The sequence below is a fragment of the Dipodomys ordii genome, unplaced genomic scaffold (genome assembly GCF_000151885.1).
Source record: "Dipodomys ordii isolate 6190 unplaced genomic scaffold, Dord_2.0 Scaffold13, whole genome shotgun sequence".
Classification (NCBI taxonomy): domain Eukaryota; kingdom Metazoa; phylum Chordata; class Mammalia; order Rodentia; family Heteromyidae; genus Dipodomys; species Dipodomys ordii.
Window position 1 is genome coordinate 2,485,031 of NW_012267229.1, and position 12,122 is coordinate 2,497,152.

Sequence of the window (12,122 nt, forward strand, 5' to 3'; positions counted from 1 at the left end):
TAGACATCCCTTTGTGTTATTTCATGATGAGTAAATTAGAAATGATTTTTAACTCTGAAATGTACAGAGTATTAAGGATTTGGTATTATATAGCACACACACATATTCAGAAAGCAAGAAAAAAGAAAGAGAATGTAATAGCATAAGTCCCCAGATAAAAGGACAATAAACAATACATATATTTCAACTTGTCTCAAACAAAATATTTCCTTTTTTAACTGATAAAAGTATCCATAAATCAGGTATTAAAAAATTATAAGAAGAAAAAAATACAATTCCAAATACAATATATAAAAAAGAACACAACTTGGATAGCTAGAAAAAAATATAGGAGAAAAAAGTTGCTCCCAAGCTACATGTATAACAAAAATTTTACATTATTCTTAGATAAAGTCATTTGTAAACTGCATGAAATTACTGCATTTAGGTCCTTGTTCCTTAATAGAAACAACACTGTTCTCTATGCTCTATCATTCAGAAAGACAGACTTATTGAAAGTATTCCTCTGAGACTCTTATCTCCAATAAACTACTCAGAAATACCTGGAAGGGGCGCTGTGGCTCAAGTGGTAGAGCACTAGCCTTGAGCACAAACTGGCTTGGGGACAGCACCTAGACCCAGAGTTCAAGCCCCAGGACCAAAAAGAAAAAAGTATTTCTCAGTGGCAAAGGAACTAGTTTTTGTTGTTGTTTTGTTCAAAAATGCTTTACTACCTACAATTCCTGGCTAAAGCACATTTTGTGACTTTTTGCAATATTACAGGTTTGGGTGATGAAAACAGAGAGACCTACAATCTGTAAAGCATCTGAAAGATGGGTTGAAGGCGCCAATCCACTATCAAGTTATGTTAACATTAGTTCATCTGCTGCTGAAAACAGCAGTGGCATTAAGATGGCAATTCCTTTCTCCTAGCTAGCATGATTAGCAAATCCCAGTTTAGCAGCCTAGGAATTACTGTACATTTTGTTAGGGGAATACTTTTGGTTAAATTAGTTAAAAAAAAAAACAACAACTCATGATTATCAATCATTTGAACTTCAAAGTTGAATGAGTTGTAGTAACTGGTTTCTGTATGATAAATAACATAAGGAATGCCATGAAGAAATGTGTTGTCTAGGGACTGAAAGGAAAAATATTGAATTTAATGGAAGTGTACTACTTCTGCACTATAGAGGAAGACACGATTACATCTAGAGCAGGATGGATCAAAAAGGACCTGACTGAGGCAAAAATGGGCTAAGAGGAAATGCAACAAGAAAGCAATGAAGAGAAAATAGTGAATAACAACACAAACACAGGGGTAAAGGCAATGTTTCTCATACCAGGCTTTTTGTCAGACTCACTTAGGAAGATATTTTCACTAAGGTAACCAGGACTCAATATAAACATATTGGGCATTTATGTTTTATTTTAATTTTAAAGGTGACTCAGGTATACTTGAGGACCATTGATTTAAAGGTATTTGGAAAAAAGATCAGCTTTCCAATGGAATTATAGACTGTGAAAGAGGAAATATTAAAAATTTGTTCTACTTGTTTTTGTGTTTGATTTGGTTTTGGTTTTGATTTTACATTAGTTTTCTATTTTACATTAATATCTTGAATTCTAAGCTGAAACTTCTGCTCTGGCAATAGTTCTTGAACAAGTATGTAAAAAGTCAGTGTACTTTAGAAACATTGGGTAAAAATAGGATACTGTGGATTAATAAGGAAAATATGAAGAAATAGATAACTTAATATTCTTGGACAGTGATGTGTTACCAGTGAAATGGGTTTAAAAAACAGAAAAAAGAAAAGTCTAATTAAAAAGATACCAAAAGGGGCTGGGAAGGTGGCTCAGTGGTAGAATGCTTGCTTTGCATGCATGAGACCCTGGGTTCGATTCCTCAGCACCACATAAGCAAAAAGAAAAAAGCCGGAAGTGGCGCTGTGGCTCAAGTGGTAGAGCGCTAGCCTTGAGCTGAAGAGCTGAGGGACAGCACCCAGGCCCAGAGTTCAGGCCCCACGACCGGACCCAAAAAAAAAAAAAAAAGATGCCAAAAAAGGGAAATCTTTGAAAATAGAATAGGTAAGTAGTTGAAGCAATTAATGAAAGTAGAAAAAATGTAGAAGTCCTTTTCAGATTAGTCTCTCTGAACTACATACATTGAATTCAAATAGGTGACTATCACAGAATAGGTTTACTTACATCTGCTAATTCTTTTTTGCAGGGGGTGTGGTGGAGGCTGGATAGACTCTAGGCCTGAGCACTATCCCTGCCTGAGCTCTTCAGCTCAAGGCTAGCACTCTACCACTTAAACCACAGAGCCACTTCCGGTTTTTCTGGTTCACAGACTTTCCTGCCCCACCTGGCTTTGAACCACGAGCCTCAAATCTCAGCCTGAGTAGCTAGGCATGAGCTACCATTGCCCAGCTTCTGCTAATTACTTAATAATGCCCTCTTCAATCCTCAGTACCCACTCAGTTTAGATGACAAAATTGCCTGGGATTCAAAGTATTATTATATTAGCCTTCTGGAAATGTGTATGAGGTTAAAATCTCATTTTAGGTTAGGAAACAGAAGCTCGGAATTAAGGAAGGAAATCTAAATTAGTATGTTATTAAATTGAGGGAGAGTGAGACAACAGAATAAACATTCTTTGTTTTAAGATTCTTTCCCCTCTTCTACCCAAAGGGTACGAGGAACCTAAAACAAACAAGAAAGCAAGAAACAAACAAAAATGGCTGCAGAGGAAGGAAAATAGTCTTAGAAAGAAAAAATCATGGAGTCAAAATCCAAATAATTTTTAGAGGTGGATGTCATAAAAGTGTTTAGGATATCACTACAGTAGAGGATACTACCAAATATAGAGAATGAGTATAATCGCTGTGTTTGTTGAATAATAAAGTAAATAATTTTAGGATACTGACAAGTTAATGAGAGATAAAGAACACAAACAATATTAGAATATCTCCTTTTTAAAGAGCTAGGAAGGTATAGAGGTCTTAGTAGGTAATGGCAGGTATAAGATAGACAAAAAGTAAATGACTAAGAGAAAGCTTTATTAATCTCAGGAATAAAATGAGATATAAAGACGGGAATCTCCAATAATAGGGGGCAGATTTAATAGATGAAAAGAAAACTGAGAAGCTCAAGGGGCGACAGCAAAGACATGGATGCTCTAAAATGACTGAAGCAAAGGCTAAGACTTAGAAGCTGCAGCTGTTGGAAGAGTCACTAGCAAGGAGGTCAAAGTCAATGAGAGATGAAAGGGTAGATATGAAATTCAGGTTTAGAAGGCAGGTTCCAAGGAAAATAAGAAAATATTCCAAATATAAAAAGAATGGAGACAATGACAAGTTATTTAAAAAGATTAAAAACACAGATTTCAAACAAAACATTGTTGGAGCTAGGTGTCGGTAGCTCATGCCTATATTCCTAGCTACACAGGAAGCTGAGAGCTGAAGATTGTGGTTCGAAGTCAGCTCAGGCAGGAAACTCCATGAGACTCTTATCTCCAACAAACTACCCAGAAAAAGCCAGAAGTAGTGATTTGGATCAAGTGGTAGATTCTGGAGCCTTGAACAAACAAAACTCGGGGATAGCACCCAGGCCCTGTGTTTAAGTCCCAGGACTCGTAGAAAGGAAGGAAGGAAGATTTTTAAAATCAATTACAAATACGGATCTTTCAGGACTCTGGGGGGGGGGGGAAGCTCTGACATTTCCTACCTACCATTCCATGTTCCTCCCCAGTTTGATTAAAAAGTAACAGTAATTCATAAAGGAAATGACAGTAAAAGTATTGTCCTTAAATATGGGTGTCAATTATTCCAAGTTGTGGAAAAATGCAAAGTAAAATTTCTATCACTTGGAAAACTGGAATAACAACAGCAAAAAGGCTTGCAGTAGATTTAGTAAGGAGAAAGATTAGAAAAGAGCTCACACTCTTAGATGGAAAATAACATGAAAAAGGAAAGCAGCAGTAGGGAAAAGCATTGCATCTAGGACTTTACTTGATGATCACAGTTTGGGTTTTGTTTTTGTTTTTGTTTATTTTAAAGTAGACTGATGAAAAGTCAGCTGAAACTCCTGGTCTATCTAGCACAGACATTCTATGATCAAAAAACTAGGATAACCAAATTTATCTCTCTTCCTTCTTTGAACATCGAAACAAAAGTAAGTCCAAATATATCCCCAAATACACAGTGGAGGAAGTACTTCCTATCCAGGAAATTTTCATTGGGATTTCCCACAAATATCATAGGATTCCAGACAGAGAGGGAAGCAAATCACATTATGTACCCCTCCCATTCCCTACTTTTATACTACATGGGCCGAATGAGATTAGAAATAAACTTCAGGGTTTCCTTCAAAGTTTTCTTTTTTCTTTAAGAGGCTTCAAAAGGAACCATGCAGCCACAGGGGTGTGGAAGTTGGGGATAATGGGATTTTACAGACTGATTGTGTGCACACATAAAAGCAGTGCTTGCTTTTCAATGCCAGCTGGCTAGAGTGGGGGACAACAGTCTAGACAATTACTACCCAAAGTAATTACCCTGTTGAATGTACACTGGGTCTCTGATAACTGTGACATTACAAAGCTGAGGCTAGTTCAAATCAATGTCCCATTAAGAAGCACAGAATCACTGTTGGAATTCCACACCTCTGTTCCCTTGAAATGAGGACTGGTGTTAATGTTTATACCTGGTAAAGCATGAGAAAAACAACCATCTATTAAATTCTTACTAAAATATGTTTTATAAATATTAGCAATGTACTTAATATGTGAGGGGAATGTTGCTGCTGACATTACCATTTATTGAGGAATTTGTTAATCACAGTGCTAAATATTTTATATATTTAATGTCATTTAATTCATGCAATAAAAATTCACACATACAAATTTTTATCTTTGATTTTCAGATGAGTAAACTAGGGCTTTGAGAAGCTGCAGAGATGTTTTCTTCATTCAACATCAACAACAGTTTATTGAGTAACTCCTGAAAACCTATATTTGGATTGGGTATTCAGAAGTACACCAAAAACAACATGGAAAGTGTATTCAGTTAAGAGCAGGAATTCAGATATTAAGCAAAAACTAAATACATACAAAATGAAAACTATGACAGATGCCAAGAAAGAGAAAAACATGGTGTTACGAGTGAATGTAATAAGAGAATCTTTATAGGTTGAATGGTTACTCATAAAACCCTAAAACTTGGAGGGTAAAGTCTGTCATGCAAGGAATGAGGTAGTGTTCCAAGCACAGGAAATAGGGTGTGTTAAAAGTTGCAAGCAATGAATCAGTTTAGACTTTTTAAGGATTAAAAGAATATCATATTGACTCACACTCAGTAAGCAAAATGTAAGATAGATCAGCAAAGTATGCCTGGGTAAAACTGGTATTCATCCTAGTATAAGAGAAAGCTAATGGAGGGTTTTTAATGTGATAGGGAGTAGGAGGAAGAAGAAAAGGAAGAGGAAGAGAATGGATAAGGATCAGTTGTCTGATTTCAACTACGATAAAGTCATTACTATATGAAGAAGAACTAGTACTATGGCATAAGATGGTGGTGATGAGTAGTGAGAGGGAAAAAGACACTCAATACATTCCAAAGCTATGATGGAATCTTTCTTAAATTTGCATAGTCAATAAGTAATGGAACAAAGATTTTGTCTGTGTCTGAACCTTGAGCTCTTAACCATCTTCTTAAACAGAAATGCTTTAGTAACTTTAAAAGGCAATTCAAGTTCAAAAAAGAAATTCTTTTTATTGAGATAACAAGTAGATGATAAGATTTTCAGGATTAAATTTCAAAACATTTAATGAGGCATGGCATACTTCTCTCATGGTTTATAGGTCTTTGTGTATGGTGTTGAATGATGACTGGATCTCATTATCATCTAATATATTTGATATTTTCGCAATACTCTTGTTATCTACCACCCCCACTAAATACAAACTCCACGAACTGGTGGGAATCTTTTCTATTTTTTAGTACTAAACCTCATCACATATAGAACCATACCTGGTATACATACACACACACACACACACACACACACACACACACACACATTTGTTGGACCAGTGAATAAAAACTTTAAACAGTAATATGACTGCGTACCATCTGAGACAACCTTTGTGAAAGCTCCTATAAACTGTACATCCTCCTAAACTCCCATCTTCATAATAACTAGTATAGACACTATCTACTAAGCCTCTTATAGCCACATATCTGGTTTATTCCCAGTTCACAAAAGAAATTGAAGTTCAACACATAATTTAACTCCCCAGTAAAACATAGTATATATGATAAAATTAGAATTCTAGCAAATAAATTATCAAATTTGAATGTCTTTACTCCAGACTTCCTCTCTTTTTTATGTCATTATCCTCCTTGTGACATGCTGACTCCAAGTAAATAAACAAACTGAACACTCTATTAAATCATCTGTACAGCTGTAATTGGGGTGATAATTAAGAGCATTGTCTTTGAATTAGATAGATTTGGGTTTGCATCCAGGATCCACTACTCACTTTCATATGTCCTTGTACAATTAAACCCATCTTTCTAAGCCTTATTTCCATCTTTCTATAGCATCTAGATTATTAGGAATACATTATATACATCGAGTAGAGTACTTCACTCAGATAAACATTTTAACAAATGTCTCATAAATTTTACTTTTATATTAGTGATAAAGAAATGCTTTCCTGGACCTAATATTTGAAATTATATTTGAACACAGGGTGACAATAAGTGAGAACTAGAGACATCAGATTAACAGGCTTTGTGTACATTTCTATTTCCCATCCATATCCTATTCTGATTTTACAGAGGCAAATGCTAAAAAGGACCCGTTTCTCCCTTCCCCCCAAGACAGGACTTTGTTCTTTATAAGGCTCTACTACCTTCTGGTGAAAGCATTAATATGGGAATGTCATTTGCTCTAAAGGGGAAGAAACAACAATTTATTTTTAAAGATTCGTTCATCCTCAAGAAGTTTTATCTTCGTTGCTGTTGTTTTTAATGTACTTATAATATACTATGTGATTTTTTTTGTTTCTTTTGTATGTTCTTCCTCCATGGTATAACCCCTGTTGTCACTGTATTTGATGTTGGTGCCCTGCATCTTGTATATACATTTTTCTAATTTGGGGAGGGGAAGAGAAATAACAAAATGCTGAAATAAGGATACAGGATGACCCATTGTAACAATGAGATGTTTAAGACACTATGTCAAAACGAACTTTACAACTTTAGGCGGGGAGGGAGGAGTTGGGGAGGTGGGGAGGAAAGGGATGGTAGGGGAAAAACAAAGGGGCAGGGTAACAATGCTCCATAGGAAAGGTACTCATTACCTTTCTCATGTAACTGTAACCCCTCTGTACAGTATCTTTACAACAAAAAATATATATTAAAAAAGATTCATTGTCCTCTAGAGGTTAGAAAGGTAAAAAGAAGTTGGTATTTTTTTAATTGCAGAATTTGAATAATTTTGTCCAAAAAAAAGAAGCATCTTTCTAGCCTCAAAGTTACTAAACTGTATCAGTTAGTGTCTAAGCAGGAGGAATGATGTTTCAATGAATTAGCTAGTGCTGCTGAGAATTTTTTCATTGGAAAGGAAAGAGTGTTAACAGACAGGTATGTATCTCAGACAACTATGCCCATTTGTTTAAGTACTTCAGCAAGCTTAAAAACCTAAGCAATACCAGTCTAGCTGTGAAACCAAGCGAATATACCATTGCCCTGGAGGTTGTGATAGGGAATATAATCTCTGGTTTTGTACACATGTTTAAATTTATTTAATAATTTATCAGTATTGATCTTTTCTAGCTATGGGAACTTAGTTACCTTGTTCTTTTAAAAACATTCCTCAGTGAATGTTAAGTAACATGTTTAAAGGACTGGGTGAAGATTAGGTCTCAGTATCTATTTATTTATTTATTTATTTATTTAATTGTGAAAATACTGTACAGAGGTGTTACAATTACATGGGCAAGATAATGAGTACATTTCCTATCAAGCATTGTAGCCTCCTCCTTTGTTTCCCCTTCCCATCCCTGCCCATCCTCCCCCACCCCCCAACATCCCCCCACCAAAGTTGTAAAGTTTGTTTTTGACATAAGGACTTGTACATCTCATTGTTGCAATGGGTCCACCTGTATCCCTAGTTAAACAATTTGTGTTTCCCCTTCCCCTCCACAAATTATACCCACATGAAATACAGTGAAAGCAGGGGTTATACTGTGAGGGAGGGACATACAAAGCAACAAAGAAATAATCTTATAAATGTGTTAGAAACAATCGCATGAAAGAAAAAAAAAATTTGAGTACGTATCTTAGGGTTCATTTCCCTAACATCACCTTATCTGACCTTTTCTGTTTGACTCAAGGTCTCAGTATTTATTATAGGGCAATTGTGTTGCCTAGGAGAAAGCACTAGGTCATAGCACATGGCAGTTTTTTACTGCCCCACACAAATTTCACAGGCCCATCTCCAATTCTTCACCTTTCTTTAAAAGTTCCAGACTGTGAGGCAGCACAAGAGCCATTAGCATCAATTAACACTTCACCTCCATTGGGGGATAAATAGGAAGGTGACTAAGAAACTTCAAATTAATTGCTAATAAAAATGTGAAAGTCAACTGATTAAATCATGTGAAACTTAATGGACAAAACTTGTTTATTTAATGCTCAAAATGAAAGAAAGTATCACTACTTACCAAATGTTCATTGAGCACTTAAGTACTCATCAGCTATACTATCTTTTAATATTAAGAAGTGTAGGTAAGGAATTTCTTTTAAAATTAATCCTTTTCCAGTTTTTTTTCCTTTTTCTTTTTCTTCCTTCCCCTTTCCTTTTCCCTTTCCCCTTTTTACTTTCCCCTATCCTTTCCTTCCTTGTTTTCTACAAGGGAATGAACCCAAGGCTTGTGGTCTCTAGGCCAGCTTTCTACTACTTGAACCACACCTCCAGCCATTTGTCTGTACTTTGTTCTTGAGATAAGATCTAACTTTCTTGTCTCAACCTCTCAAATATGTCTTTCAAAAATCTTTCTGAGACCAAAAATTCTGTAATATATTTTAGAATCACTTCTAAAAATTTATGTAGATGGCAAAGTATCTTAGTGTAGATTTTAAGTGAATTATTATTTATTATTTACAACATTATTTACAACAGTCATGAAAGTTTTTGAAAGTTACCTTCCAGAAAACCCCCCACAATAGCTACTAATATTATGTGAAATACTGACTGGAAATCAGCACATTCAAACATGTCATTCTTGCATATAGAGTAGTGATTAAGAGAACAAAACTCTGGAGCTGAGCCAACAGTCTCAGGCTCCACTGATTTCACCACTTACTAGTAGAGTAAATCTGGAGAAATTCCTTTATTTCTCCAAATATGCCTCACTTAATCTTACTATATAAGAGTGATAAATGAATTAAAAGTATATTAACTGCTTAGCATTCATAGCCTGATACATTTGTAATCACATAGCATTTTTGATGGTTGGAAACAATATATTGCAGCTATTCTGTACATAATGAAAATCAGACTTCTTAGATGTTTTCTCACTTGTTGCTTATTTGTTCCTGAGAAAGTTATTTCAGTGCTCTATAATCATATTTGCAAGTACATGAAAAGTATTAAATAGTGTCTCACATGTGGTAACTGTGTAAAATATGATCATTTTAGTATTACGTCAAATAAAATCTCCTACAGGGTGAAATTTAAAGGCAACCTCAGAGTAATAGTCTCTCTTCCTGGTTTTGAGTTGACAAGCATTAGAAATAAATGAATGCTATCAACTCAATCCACATCCATAAATCTTCCTGTACATCAAAATGCAATTATGTATGGATGAAGCTCCTACTCCAGGCTCATCTGTTTCATTTCCCAGGCTTGCCTCATGATACAAATTACCAACAGACTGTGACTGAGCAGGTCTGGGGTGGGGCCTTGGAATCTACATGGTAATCAGCTTCCCAGGTGAGTTTTATGTGTAGGCAGGTTGGAATCTATGAGCTAGGTGAAGCTTTTGCCCAACCACCAAACCCAAGAAGAATACCTAGGAGTCACACCCACTAAGATAATCTTTCTGTTTTAGAAGTAATAAGTCACAGAAAAAAAGGAATGTCAAAACATTTGTTGTTCAATAACTGTTTTAATGAATATTTATCAATAACAAATATTGATTGATTAATTATAAAACAAACCTACTTTTATTTGGTGGCACTGAGCTTAGAAGTCAAGGCACTGTACTTGTTAGGCAAACATTCTACCTCTTGAGCCACATTTGTAACTTTTGTTTTGTTTTGTTTGGCTTTCAGTGTATTTTCCATGCAGTGGTTTCAACTTCCTTGGTCTTAATTATTAATACAACTTATTTATTTATTGACAGGGTCTCAGTAAATTTTGCCCAAACCATGGTCCTCCTATTTCAGCATACCATGTAGCTGGGAGTTTAAGAATGTACCACCACACTTAAACCACATATCTACCATTAAAATCACTTTAAAGATAACAGAAGTAAGCAGAAAAGAAGAGCATCATTAGTAAATATACATACAGTTACATGTTACTTCTTGAGGAGTTCAGAAAGCATAATTCAGAATGGGTTTTGTTGGTCTAGAAGTCTGTTTCTTTAAGAAGTCTATTATGGTTATTTATGATACTACACCATTATTAATGGGCTTAAAATGACAAACTCACTGCACAAATGATGTTAAGGATATGACCACTATATTCACCTAGCTGTTTTAGATATTAGTATTTAGAAACAAAACACAGTTTCAGTAAAATTAGCACAAACGCAGATCTGAAAATTTTTCTTCCATCCCTTCATCACCTCACACCCACTCCACAAATACACCACCTCCTTGTTCCAACAAACTAGGAGCAATTTAAGAGACATCTATAATGTGATGAAAAACACAAAGCAACTGTAGAAAGAAATCCTAGTGAGATGACACTAAAAATCACTTGCCTATATTTTTACTAGATGGGGAACACTTCTAAGTTATGACATAGTAAATGTCTATTTTTTTCCAGTGCACACCATTATTAATTTCATTGGCTAATGTGGTCAGGATGTGCATGTACTTGTTTTTTGGGGGGATTTATTTATACAGTGATTACAGTTTATGATTCTAGGTAGTGCAATGAAATCATTAAGTACATCAGCAAAAGCATTAGATAATTTTTTATATTCTCTTGGTTAAAGATTACTATGTACAAGAATTTAGTACAAAATGGACTTAAATTTAGTTATTAGAACTATTCAAATATTATTAGCTGTTAGACACATTAGTTGAAACAAAACATCTAATAGGTAGATAAATATAACCCAGCAAATAGGCAAAAAACTTCAGGTTTTTCAATTACCTACTGTCTCACAGACAGGACTATTTAGGAATATTACAACTGTTGCTACAGAGTTATTGGTGTAGTGATAGTTGTACATAATTTCCTTTATATTTTTCCTACTTTAAAATTATAATAGTAAGAAAGAATTCTATTTTTTATAACTAAATTACTAATTTTTACAATAAATTGTCTGAATGGTGCACTCTAAAAAATATTACAATTAAGGCCATATCGAAAATGCTTACTTGATGAGGCTGAATCATGTTCTCCCTCACAGGAAAAAAAGTCCTCTTCATTTTTGTCCAATAAGAATAATTGAAGAGAGCTGGGAATGTGGCTCAGTGGTAGAGCACTTGCCTAGCATGCATGAAGCCCTGGGATTGATTCCTCAGTACCACACATACAGAAAAAGCTGGAAATGGTGCTGTGGCTCAAGTGGTAGAGGGCTAGCCTTGAGCAAAAGAACTCAAGGACAGTGCCCAGGCCTTGAGTTCAAGCCCCAGATCTGGCAAAATAAAAACAAAACAAAATAAAATGAAATAACTGAAGAGGCTAGGCACTTACGGCTCATGCCTATGAGCCTAGTGACTTAGAGGCTGAGATCTGAGGATCATAGCTCAAAGCCAACCTGGGGAAGAAAAGCCCATGCTATGAGATTCATCTCTAATTAATTACCACCAAAAAAGGCAGCTAGAGCACTTAGCCTTGAGTACAAATGCTTAGGGACAGTGTCCAGGACACACACACACACACACACACACACA

General features: G+C 35.3%; 1 protein-coding gene across 1 annotated transcript in view; it reads right to left on the reverse strand.

Annotated features, from left to right (window-relative positions):
* Nucleotides 1-12,122, reverse strand: part of Macrod2 (MACRO domain containing 2) — a 1,827,576-nt gene that overhangs the window by 1,596,194 nt on the left and 219,260 nt on the right. The window lies entirely within an intron of this gene.